The sequence below is a fragment of the Coregonus lavaretus genome, assembly GCF_964263955.1.
Source record: "Coregonus lavaretus genome assembly, chromosome: 10".
NCBI lineage: Eukaryota > Metazoa > Chordata > Actinopteri > Salmoniformes > Salmonidae > Coregonus > Coregonus lavaretus.
In genome coordinates, this window is record NC_139997.1 from 54,992,041 (window position 1) to 55,004,918 (window position 12,878).

Genomic DNA, 12,878 nt, shown 5'->3' on the forward strand with positions numbered 1-12,878 from the left:
GCTGCATCTTTACTAATCTAATTTCTGGGATTTCTATGTGCATGGGATTCTGTCTACCCTGGCCTTCGCTGTATACAATGCAGCTTACCTTCTCGATATCCAGATTGTTATCACTGCCTTGTCCTGCCTGCAGCAGCTGTCCTTGTCAGTTAATGGTATAGTATGCTGCAACAGTGCTATACTGCGATGACTACTAGGTTGCTTGTGCATTTAACAACCCTTTGCGAAGCAGCAGTCTGTTTGTTTTGGTTTTGTTTACCTCAGCAGTGGAGTTACTGTATTATCTGTGGTAAACATGAATGAGATTACAAGCCTTCCACAGATAAGGAAGTCATTCCAAATGAATTACTAATGAGAGAAACGACAGCAACAGCAATTGACTCTCAAACGGCCACATAAGTGTAGCTGTAGTAAGGTAGCACAACAAGCACACTACACTATTCACAATGGTAGTTTAGTCATTTGTGCTTACAGCGGTCACTATTGGTAAAGAATACAGTGTCTGGAGTTTTTAGATAAGATTGTTGGAGTCCTCAGAAAGGAGGTGCTGAAGCAAAGATGTAGATTTTTTTTTCAAGACAGTTATACTTTTCTACCTTCTTCTTTAAATAGATGGCATTCACAGTTAACGTGCTGTGGGATTTGTCTCCACTTAAACACCTTGTATGTTCTTGAAAACATTGTTGTCTGGTGTTATTTTTCCTACAGTAATCCCTTTTGTGGATCTAATTTAAACATGAGGTGGTTATACCTGAATAAAGTTGGATGATTTATCATTAAGACTTGATTACCTGTTGGTAATGTAATGTTTTCCACAGTGGCAAAATACACAATTGTCATTACAGATGGATAGCATGCAGAGGACTCATACTGTATGGCAGCAGAACTATTGTCAGTATAGCTCACAACTGTTCAGGAAGGCTTACAGTGCTTTGTGACACATAAATCTTACAGTACAAATACTGCTGTATAGAAAGGAACCAGGCTCCGAGGGATGGCCAGTCCTCTTCTGGCTGTGCCGGGTGGTGATTATAAGAGTATATGGCCATTAAGGCCAGACCGTTCTTCAAGACGTTCAAACGTTCATAGATGACCAGCAGGGTAAAATAATAACCGTAGTGGTTATAGAGGCTGCAGCAGTTCAACACATCAGGAATTAATGTCAGTTGGCTTTTCATAGCCGAGCATTGAGAAGTTGGGTTAACAGGTCCGGGAGAGAGAGGGTCGAAACAGCAGGTCCAGGACAAGTTACACGTCCGAGTGTCAGTGTAGTGTGTGTGAATGAGTGTGTATAACGTGTATATATTATATATCGTCTTGTGAGTGTGCGTAGAGTCCGTACAATACAGGATCCATGCAATGGTTCCCATCCCCCCTGATTAGTATGTGCATATACAGTGGGGAGAACAAGTATTTGATACACTGCCGATTATGCAGGTTTTCCTACTTACAAAGCATGTAGAGGTCTGTAATTTTTATCATAGGTACACTTCAACTGTGAGAGACGGAATCTAGAAAATCCAGAAAATCACATTGTATGATTTTTAAGTAATTAATTTGCATTTTATTGCATGACATAAGTATTTGATACATCAGAAAAGCAGAACTTAATATTTGGTACAGAAACCTTTGTTTGCAGTTACAGAGATCATACGTTTCCTGTAGGTCTTGACCAGGTTTGCACACACTGCAGCAGGGATTTTGGCCCACTCCTCCATACAGACCTTCTCCAGATCCTTCAGGTTTCGGGGCTGTCGCTGGGCAATACGGACTTTCAGCTCCCTCCAAAGATTTTCTATTGGGTTCAGGTCTGGAGACTGGCTAGGCCACTCCAGGACCTTGAGATGCTTCTTACGGAGCCACTCCTTAGTTGCCCTGGCTGTGTGTTTCGGGTCGTAGTCATGCTGGAAGACCCAGCCACGACCCATCTTCAATGCTCTTACTGAGGGAAGGAGGTTGTTGGCCAAGATCTTGCGATACATGGCCCCATCCATCCTCCCCTCAATACGGTGCAGTCGTCCTGTCCCCTTTGCAGAAAAGCATCCACAAAGAATGATGTTTCCACCTCCATGCTTCACGGTTGGGATGGTGTTCTTGGGGTTGTACTCATCCTTCTTCTTCCTCCAAACACGGCGAGTGGAGTTTAGACCAAAAAGCTCTATTTTTGTCTCATCAGACCACATTACCTTCTCCCATTCCTCCTCTGGATCATCCAGATGGTCATTGGCAAACTTCAGACGGGCCTGGACATTCGCTGGCTTGAGCAGGGGGACCTTGCGTGCGCTGCAGGATTTTAATCCATGAAGGCGTAGTGTGTTACTAATGGTTTTCTTTGAGACTGTGGTCCCAGCTCTCTTCAGGTCATTGACCAGGTCCTGCCGTGTAGTTCTGGGCTGATCCCTCACCTTCCTCATGATCATTGATGCCCCACGAGCTGAGATCTTGCATGGAGCCCCAGACAGAGGTTGATTGACCGTCATCTTGACAGTTGTTGCCTTCTCACCAAGCTGCTTGCCTATTGTCCTGTAGCCCATCCCAGCCTTGTGCAGGTCTACAATTTTATCCCTGATGTCCTTACACAGCTCTCTGGTCTTGGCCATTGTGGAGAGGTTGGAGTCTGTTTGATTGAGTGTGTGGACAGGTGTCTTTTATACAGGTAACGAGTTCAAACAGGTGCAGTTAATACAGGTAATGAGCGGAGAACAGGAGGGCTTCTTAAAGAAAAACGAACAGGTCTGTGAGAGCCGGAATTCTTACTGGTTGGTAGGTGATCAAATACCTATGTCATGCAGTAAAATGCAAATTAATTACTTAAAAATCATACAATGTGATTTTCTGAATTTTTGAATTTTTAGATTCCGTCTCTCACAGTTGAAGTGTACCTATGATAAAAATTACAGACCTCTACATGCTTTGTAAGTAGGAAAACCTGCAAAATCGGCAGTGTATCAAATACTTGTTCTCCCCTCTGTTCCCCATTGTCCTTGTCGATTATTGTCCCATGTCCGTTGGTCTCATGAGTACCGTGTATTGTGCTCTGGTTGCTTACGGGTCTCGTCTCGTGTATTGTGTAGAGGTTACACCTCGCTCTTTGTTTGGGTTACATCCCTTTTGTATATATATATACGTGTTTGTGTTGGGTGGAGTAATAAAACCCCTAATACGTATTCCTGCGCCTGTCTTCTAATCATTATACAACGTGACAGAAAGTTAGTTGCAATTTCAGCTTAATCCACCAGAAAAGACAGAACAAATAATACAACAAATATTGTGGTTAAACTCAAAAATACTAATTCATATAAAAACATTATATTTCCCCAAAAAAATTTAAGAAAGGTATAATCTGTGTAACTTATATCATAAATAGGACTGGTGGAGTTATGTCACACATGCAGCTAACAAAAATATATGTAAATGGCTCTACCCAAAATTACAACCAACTGTTTGCAGCATTACCGCAAAAATGGAAGAGGCAAGTGGAAGGGAGGAAAAGTAAGGGACTTGTATGTTAGCTCTGCATTACAGACGAAAATTGGTTAAAGAAAATTGTGATAAATAAAAAAGTATATCAGTTTCATTTGAGGACCAAAAAAATGTCAGCTGTGCCATATAGATTGCAAAACAGTTGGGAAGAGATTTCCGATGTACCGATTCCATGGCAAATGGTTTATGAACTGATAGGCAAAATAACGCTGGATTCAAAACTTAGAATTGTTTTATTTAAATTATTATACAAAATTCTTGTAACCAATAGAATGTTAAATATATCTGGGGGATACAACCATCCCAGCTCTGCATATTTTGCTGCGAAGAGACAGAATCATTAGATCATTTGTTTTGGCACTGTCCATACAGTGCCTTAGGAAAGTATTCAGACCCCTTGACTTTTTCCACATTTTGTTACTTTACAGCCATATTCTAAAATTGATTAAATAGTTATTTCCCCTCATCAATCTACACACAATACCGCATAATGACAAAGCAAAAACAGGTTTTAATAAATTTTTGCTAATTTATAAAATGTAAATTTTTTACACACGTATTCAGACTCTTTACACTGTTGAATCTCCTTTGGCAGCGATTACAGCATTGAGTCTTCTTGGGAATGATGCTACAAGCTTGGCACACCTGTATTTGGGGAGTTTCTCCCATTCTTCCCTGCAGATCCTCTCAAGCTCTGTCAGGTTGGATGGGGAGTGTTGCTGCACAGCTATTTTCAGGTCTCTCCAGAGATGTTAAATCGGGTTCAAGTCCGGGCTCTGGCTGGGCCACTCAAGGACACACAGAGACTTGTCCCGAAGCCACTCCTGCGTTGTCTTGGCTGTGTGCTTAGGGTCGTTGTCCTGTTGGAAGGTGAACCTTCGCCCCAGTCTGAGGTCCTGAGCGCTCTGGAGCAGGTTTTCATCAAGGAGCTCTCTGTACTTTGCTCTGTTAATCTTTTCCTCGATCCTGAATAGTCTCTTAGTCCCTGCCGCTGAAAAACATCCCCACAGCATGATGCTGCCACAACCATGCTTCACCGTAGGGATGGTGCCAGGTTTCCTCCAGACGTGACGCTTGGCATTCAGGCCAAAGAGTTCAATCTTGGTTTTTCATCAGACCAGAGAATATTGTTTCTCATGGTCTGAGAGTCTTTAGGTGCCTATTGGCAAACTCCAAGCGGGCTGTCATGTGCCTTTTACTGAGGAGTGGCTTCCGTCTGGCCACTCTACCATAAAGGCCTGATTGGTGGAGTGCTGCTGAGATGGTTGTCCTTCTGGAAGGTTCTCCCATCTCCACAGAGGAATTCTACAGCTCTGTCAGAGTGACCATCAGGTTCTTGGTCAGCTCCCTGACCAAGGCCCTTCTCCCCCGATTGCTCAGTTTGGCCGGGCGGCCACCTCTAGGAAGAGTCTTGGTGGTTCCAAACATCTTCCATTTAAGAATGATGGCCACTGTGCTCTTGGGGACCTTCAATGCTGCAGACATTTTTAGGTACCCTTCCCCAGATCTGTGCCTCGACACAATCCTGTATCGGAGCTCTACGGACAATTCCTTCGACCTCATGGCCTGGTTTTTGCTCTGACATGCATTGTCACCTGTGGGACCTTATATATAAAATTCTGTGCCTTTCCAAATCATGTCCAATCAATTGAATTTAACACAGATGGACTCCAATCAAATTGTAGAAACATCTCAAGGATGATCAATGGAAACAGGATGTACCTGAGCTCAATTTCGAGTCTCATAGCAAAGGGTCTGAATACTTATGTAAATAATGTATTTCAGTTTTTTGTGTTCAATATATTTGCAAAAATTTATAAAAACCTTTTTTCGCTTTGTCATTATGGGGTATTATGTGTAGATTGCTGAGGAAATTGTTTTATTTAATCAATTTTAGAATAAAGATGTAATGTAACAAAATGTGGAAAAAGTAAAGGGGTCTGAATACTTTCAGAATGCACTGTATATATATATATATATATATATATATATATATATATATAGACTAAGTATTTAGTCAGCCACCAATTGTGCAAGTTCTCCCACTTAAAAAGATGAGAGAGGCCTGTAATGTTCATCATAGGTACACGTCAACTATGACAGACAAAATGAGAAAAAAAAATCCAGAAAATCACATCGTAGGATTTTTTATGAATTTATTTGCAAATTATGGTGGAAAATAAGTATTTGGTCAATAACAAAAGTTTCTCAATACTTTGTTATATACCCTTTGTTGGCAATGACACAGGTCAAACGTTTTCTGTAAGTCTTCACAATGTTTTCACACACTGTTGCTGGTATTTTGGCCCATTCCTCCATGCAGATCTCCTCTAGAGCAGTGATGTTTTGAGGCTGTCGCTGGGCAACACGGACTTTCAACTCCCTCCAAAGATTTTATATGGGGTTGAGATCTGGAGACTGGCTAGGCCACTCCAGGACCTTGAAATGCTTCTTACGAAGCCACTCCTTCGTTGCCCGGGCGGTGTGTTTGGGATCATTGTCATGCTGAAAGACCCAGCCACGTTTCATCTTCAATGCCCTTGCTGATGGAAGGAGGTTTTCACTCAAAATCTCACGATACATGGCCCCATTCCTTCTTTCCTTTACACGGATCAGTCGTCCTGGTCCCTTTGCAGAAAAACAGCCCCAAAGCATGATGTTTCCACCCCCATGCTTCACAGTAGGTATGGTGTTCTTTGGATGCAACTCAGCTGACTGACCAAATACTTATTTTCCACCATAATTTGCAAAATAATTCATTAAAAATCCTACAATGTGATTTTCTGGAATTTTTTTCTCTCAATTTGTCTGTCATAGTTGACGTGTACCTATGATGAAAATTACAGGCCTCTCTCATCTTTTTAAGTGGGAGAACTTGCACAATTGGTGGCTGACTAAATACTTTTTTCCCCCACTGTATATATATATATATATATATATATATATATATATATATATATATATATATATATATATATATATATATATAATCTGTATATCAGTGGAGGCTCCTCCAAGGAGGAAAGGGAGGACCATCCTCCTCATTGAATAATAAAAAAATAAAAATTGTAATACACTGAAAAAGTTATCCTTTTTAGATAAAACTATACTAAATATATTCACGTCACCAAATAATGTATTAAAACACACTGTTTTTGCAATTAAGGTCTACAGTAGCGTCAACAGCACTCTGTAGGGTAGCACCATAGTGTAGCCGGAGGACAGCTAGCTTCCGTCCTCCTCTTGGCACATTGACTTCAATACTAAACCTAGGAGGCGCTTGGTTCTCACCCCCTTCCATAGACTTACACAGTAATTATGACAACTTCCAGAGGACATCCTCCAACCTATCAGAGCTCTTGGAGCATGAACTGACATGTTGTCCACCCAATCAAAGGATCAGAGAATTAATCTAGTACTGAAAGCATAAGCTACAGCTAGCTAGCACTGCAGTGCATAAAATGTGGTGTGTAGTTGACTCAAAGAGAGAGAAAGACAATAGTTGAAGAGTTTTCAACAAATTAATTTCTTCAAAAATGAAGGAGAAGCAAGAGATAGAGAGAGAGATTTCATCTTTTTTTTTTTACTTTCAGTTTCACTTACTTAGCTAGCAAATGCAGCTGGCTAGTTTAGTTACTCAAACACCCAGCTCAAAGAGAGGGATGCTATGTTACTAGCTGGCTATGTCTATCCAACACAACACTGGAACTCTTCCAACTCAAGGTAAGCTTTTGGTTGCATTATTTTATTGCCACCGGTGCCCACCGGTCTAACTGCTTACTGACTATACCCTGTAATGTTACTGCTTGACTGTAGTGGGTTTACTAATGCATTAGTTCTATTAGCTATGTTGACTAGGATGTTACTTTAGCTAATATGGGGACAACGATGTAGGCTGTGTGTAGCGGTTCTGACATGGTTTGGCTTGGAAAGTTTTTTTTTGCCTGGTCACATACAGCTGATGTGTTGTGCATTGAAGTCCACAAACGAAGGGAAAAGGTGAGAGGAGGAGAGTGCATAGAGGCTAGAATGAATACAACGTGGCTGCTATGAAACTTAAGGGAACTGTGTTTATAGGTGATCAGGGGTTTATTCATTCCGCCAATTCTGTTGAAAAAAGTTTCTTAAACGGAAGCAAATGAAACGGGGATAGATATACCTGAATTTGTCCAATAGAAACTCTCGCTTGCAACATTTTGGACTAATGATTACACCCTAGATAAGCTAGATGCAGGCAAGAGTGTGCAAGGCAGTATTGAATGTGTCACTGTCTGTCCATGTGTCACTGTCTGTCATCTCAAATTTTTGTCTCGTCCTATATGCACCTACTTTGTAAACGTTCATTCATAGGCTAGGTTGTAGCAACCTCATGATGGGTATAGGGAAAATTCTAGTATCATGTAGTAGCCTAAACCTATCGATGTTACATTGAACTGGGTGAATGGAATATGAATGACAGTCATCCAACAAACTGTAATAGAACTAAGTCCATGCTCATGACAAACAAAAAATGTCCTTCCTCATCATAAACGGCACTGACCGCCACTGGCGTATATGTATATTTACAAAAAATATATGGTTGGTTGGAAATGACCAATGAGCACCATTAAATCCATTATTAAAAAATTTAAAGAATATAGCACCACAACAAACCTGCCAAGAGAGGACCGCCCATCAAAACTCAAGGACCAGGCAAGGAGGACATTAATCAGAGAGGCAACAAAGAGACCAAAGATAACCCTGAAGGAGCTGCAAAGCTTCACAGCGGCGATTGGACTATCTGTCCATAGGACCACTTTAAGCCGTACACTCCACAGAGCTGGGCTTTACGGAAGAGTGGCCAGAAAAAAGCTATTGCTTAAAGATAAAAATAAGCAAACACGTTTGGTGTTCGCCAAAAGGCATGTGGGAGACTCCCCAAACATATGGAAGAAGGTACTCTGGTCAGATGAGACTAAAATTGAGCTTTTTGGCAATCAAGGGAAACGCGCAAACCCAACACCTCTCAACACCCCGAGGACACCATCCCCACAGTGAAGCATGGTGGTGGCAGCATCATGTTGTGGGGATGTTCTTCATCGGCAGGGACTGGGAAACTGGTCAGAATTGAAGGAATGATGGATGGCGCTAAATACAGGGAAATTATTGAAGGAAACCTGTTTCAGTCTTCCAGAGATTTGAGACTTGGACCGAGGTTCACCTTCCAGCAGGACAATGACCCTAAGCATACTTCTAAAGCAACACTCGAGTGGTTTAAAGGGAAACATTTAAATGTCTTGGAATGGCCTAGTCAAAGCCCAAACCTCAATCCAATTGAGAATCTGTGGTATGACTCAAAGAGTGCTGTACACCAGCGGAACCCATCCAACTTGAAGGAGCTGGAGCAGTTTTGCCTTGAAGAATGGGCAAAGATCCCAGTGGCTAGATGTGCCAAGCTTATTGAGACATACCCCAAGAGACATGCAGCTGTAATTGCTTCAAAAGGTGGTTCTACAAAGTATTGACTTTCGGGGGGGGGGGGGGGGGGTGAATAGTTATGCACGCTCAAGTTTTCTGTTTTTTTGTCTTATTTCTTGTTTGTTTCACAATAAAAAATAATTTGCATCTTCAAAGTGGTAGGCGTGTTGTGTAAATCAAATGATACAAACCCCCCAAAAATCCATTTTAATTCCAGGTTGTAAGGCAACAAAATAGGAAAAATGCCAAGGGGGGTGAATACTTTCGCAAGCCACTGTATGTTGCAGGGTCTACAGACAACCACAGATAACAAAGGGAAAACCAGCCATGTCATGGACACTGACGTCTTGCTCCCGGACAAGCTAAACACCTTCTTCGCACGCTTTGAGGATAACACAGTGCCACAGACGCAGCCCGCTCCCAAGGACTGTGGGATCTCATTCTCCGTGGCCGACGTGAGTAAGACATTTAAGCGTGTTAACCCTCGCAAGGCTGCCGGCCCAGACGGCATCCCTAACGCATGTGCAGACCAGCTGGCTGGAATGTTTACGGACATATTCAATCTCTCCCTATCCCAGTCTGCTGTCCACACTTGCTTCAAGATGTCCACCATTGTTCCTGTACCCAAGAAAGCAAAGGTAACTGAACTAAATGACTATCGCCCTGTAGCACTCACTTCTGTCATCATGAAGTGCTTTGAGAGGCTAGTTAAGGATCATGTCACCTCCACCTTACCTGACACCCTAGACCCACTTCAATTTGCATACCGTCTCAATAGATCCACAGACGATGCAATCGCCATCGCACTGCACGCTGCCCTATCCCATCTGGACAAGAGGAATACCTATGTAAGAATGCTGTTCATTGACTATAGCTCAGCCTTCAACACCATAGTACCCTCCAAGCTCATCATTAAGCTCGGGGCCCCACTCTATGCAACTGGGTCCTGGACGTCCTGGACTTCCTGACGGGCCGCCATCAGGTGGTGAAGGTAGGAAACAACACCTCCACTACGCTGATCCTCAACAAAGGGTCCCCACAAGGGTGTGTGCTCAGCCCCATCTTGTACTCCCTGTTCACCCATGATTGCGTGGCCATGCAAGCCTCCAACTTTTACAGATGCACAATTGAGAGCATCTTGTCGGGCTATATCACCGCCTGGTATGGCAACTGCACCACCCACAACCGCAGGGCTCTCCAGAGGGTGGTGCAGTCTGCCCAACGCATCACCGGGGGCACACTGCCTGACCTCTAGAACACCTACAGCACCCAATGTCACAGGAAGGCCAAAAAGATAATCAAGGACATCAATCACCCGAGCCACGGGGTCGGTGGACACTGTGGCCCCATCCAAAGTTACCTCCTGGGCCAGACTACACTCAATGGACTTGCTGAAGAGATGAGTCTTCAGTAAACACTTAAAGATTGGGACAAAAATATCTTAGCTGTTTGCTTAGAAATTCTAGAAACAATAAGGAGGCCTGTGTCTTGTGACCATAGCATACGTTTAGGTATGTATGGCAGGACAAAATGAGAGAGATAAGTAGGAGCTTTGAAGGTTAATAGTAAAACCTTGAAATCCGCCCTAACCTTAACAGGAAGCCAGGCTAGCACTGGAGTAATAGGAGCACTAGCTGAAGTTTATTTTGTGCCTTATCCGGGTAGTGAGAGAGTAGTCGGCGAGTAGAGCATTACAGTAGTCTAAACTTGAAATGACAAAAGCATGGATTAGCTTTTTTGCAGGTTTTTGATATGCTACGAAGATGGAAAAAAGCTGCTCTTGGAATATATTTGATGTCTTTGACAAAAGAGAGATTGGGGCCAGAGTAACACTGAGGTCCTTCACAGTTTTTTTTTAGAAGAGTGCACAACCTTCGAGATTCATTGTCAGGTCCAACAACATACAGTGGGGAAAAAAAGTATTTAGTCAGCCACCAATTGTGCAAGTTCTCCCACTTAAAAAGATGAGAGAGGCCTGTAATTTTCATCATAGGTACAAGTCAACTAGGACAGACAAAATGAGGAAAAAAAATCCAGAAAATCACATTGTAGGATTTTTTATGAATTTATTTGCAAATTATGGTGGAAAATAAGTATTTGGTCAATAACAAAAGTTTCTCAATACTTTGTTATATACCCTTTGTTGGCAATGACACAGGTCAAACGTTTTCTGTAAGTCTTCACAAGGTTGTCACACACTGTTGCTGGTATTTTGGCCCATTCCTCCATGCAGATCTCCTCTAGAGCAGTGATGTTTTGGGGCTGTCGCTGGGCAACACAGACTTTCAACTCCCTCCAAAGATTTTCTATGGGGTTGAGATCTGGAGACTGGCTAGGCCACTCCAGGACCTTGAAATGCTTCATACGAAGCCACTCCTTCGTTGCCCGGGCGGTGTGTTTGGGATCATTGTCATGCTGAAAGACCCAGCCACGTTTCATCTTCAATGCCCTTGCTGACGGAAGGAGGTTTTCACTCAAAATCTCACGATACATGGCCCCTTTCATTCTTTCCTTTACACGGATCAGTCGTCCTGGTCCCTTTGCAGAAAAACAGCCCCAAAGCATGATGTTTCCAACCCCATGATTCACAGTAGGTATGGTGTTCTTTGGATGCAACTCAGCATTCTTTGTCCTCCAAACACGACGAGTTGAGTTTTTACCAAAAAGTTCTATTTTGGTTTCATATGACATTCTCCCAATCCTCTTCTGGATCATCAAAATGCACTCTAGCAAACTTCAGATGGGCCTGGACATGTACTGTCTTAAGCAGGGGGACACGTCTTGCACTGCAGGATTTGAGTCCCTGGCGGCGTAGTGTGTTACTGATGGTAGGCTTTGTTACTTTGGTCCCAGCTCTCTGCAGGTCATTCACTAGGTCCCCCCGTGTGGTTCTGGGATTTTTGCTCACCGTTCTTGTGATCATTTTGACCCCACGGGGTGAGATCTTGCGTGGAGCCCCAGATTGAGTGAGATTATCAGTGGTCTTGTATGTCTTCCATTTCCTAATAATTGCTCCCACAGTTGATTTCTTCAAACCAAGCTGCTTACCTATTGCAGATTCAGTCTTCCCAGCCTGGTGCAGGTCTACAATTTTGTTTCTGGTGTCCTTTGACAGCTCTTTGGTCTTCGCCATAGTGGAGTTTGGAGTGTGACTGTTTGAGGTTGTGAACAGGTGTCTTTTATACTGATAACAAGTTCAAACAGGTGCCATTAATACAGGTAACAAGTGGAGGACAGAGGAGCCTCTTAAAGAAGAAGTTACAGGTCTGTGAGAGCCAGAAATCTTGCTTGTTTGTAGGTGACCAAATACTTATTTTCCACCATAATTTGCAAATAAATTCATTAAAAATCCTACAATGTGATTTTCTGGATTTTTTTTCCTCAATTTGTCTGTCATAGTTGACGTGTACCTATGATGAAAATTACAGGCCTCTCTCATCTTTTTAAGTGGGAGAACTTGCACAATTGATGGCTGACTAAATACTTTTTTTCCCCACTGTATCTCTTTCTTTCTTGGGACTAGGGTTGCAAAGGAACTGTATATTACTGGAAACTTTCTAAGTTTACCAGTAAACTACCAGAATACTTTGTAAATTTCAAGGATTTTATGTAATTTATCACAAGACATCTAGTGGCCGTATTGGGTACTTCAGATTATCACAGGTGTCTGTAATTATCTCTGGCCCTCTGTGTGGCCTTATCACATGTAAAATATATAAAATAATCAAATAAAATGATTTTAAAATAAACAATTGAATGACAAAGCTGTAAAACATTATCCTAACTTTATAAAACGTGTTGTTTGGATCCTGGATGCTGATTGAGTTGTGGGACACCAACTCCCGCCAAATGCCATGACATGTTAATGTCATAGTTCCACTGTCCCACAGCCCAGGCTAGGGAAAAACGCGTCTACACATAATTTTCCCATGCTACTA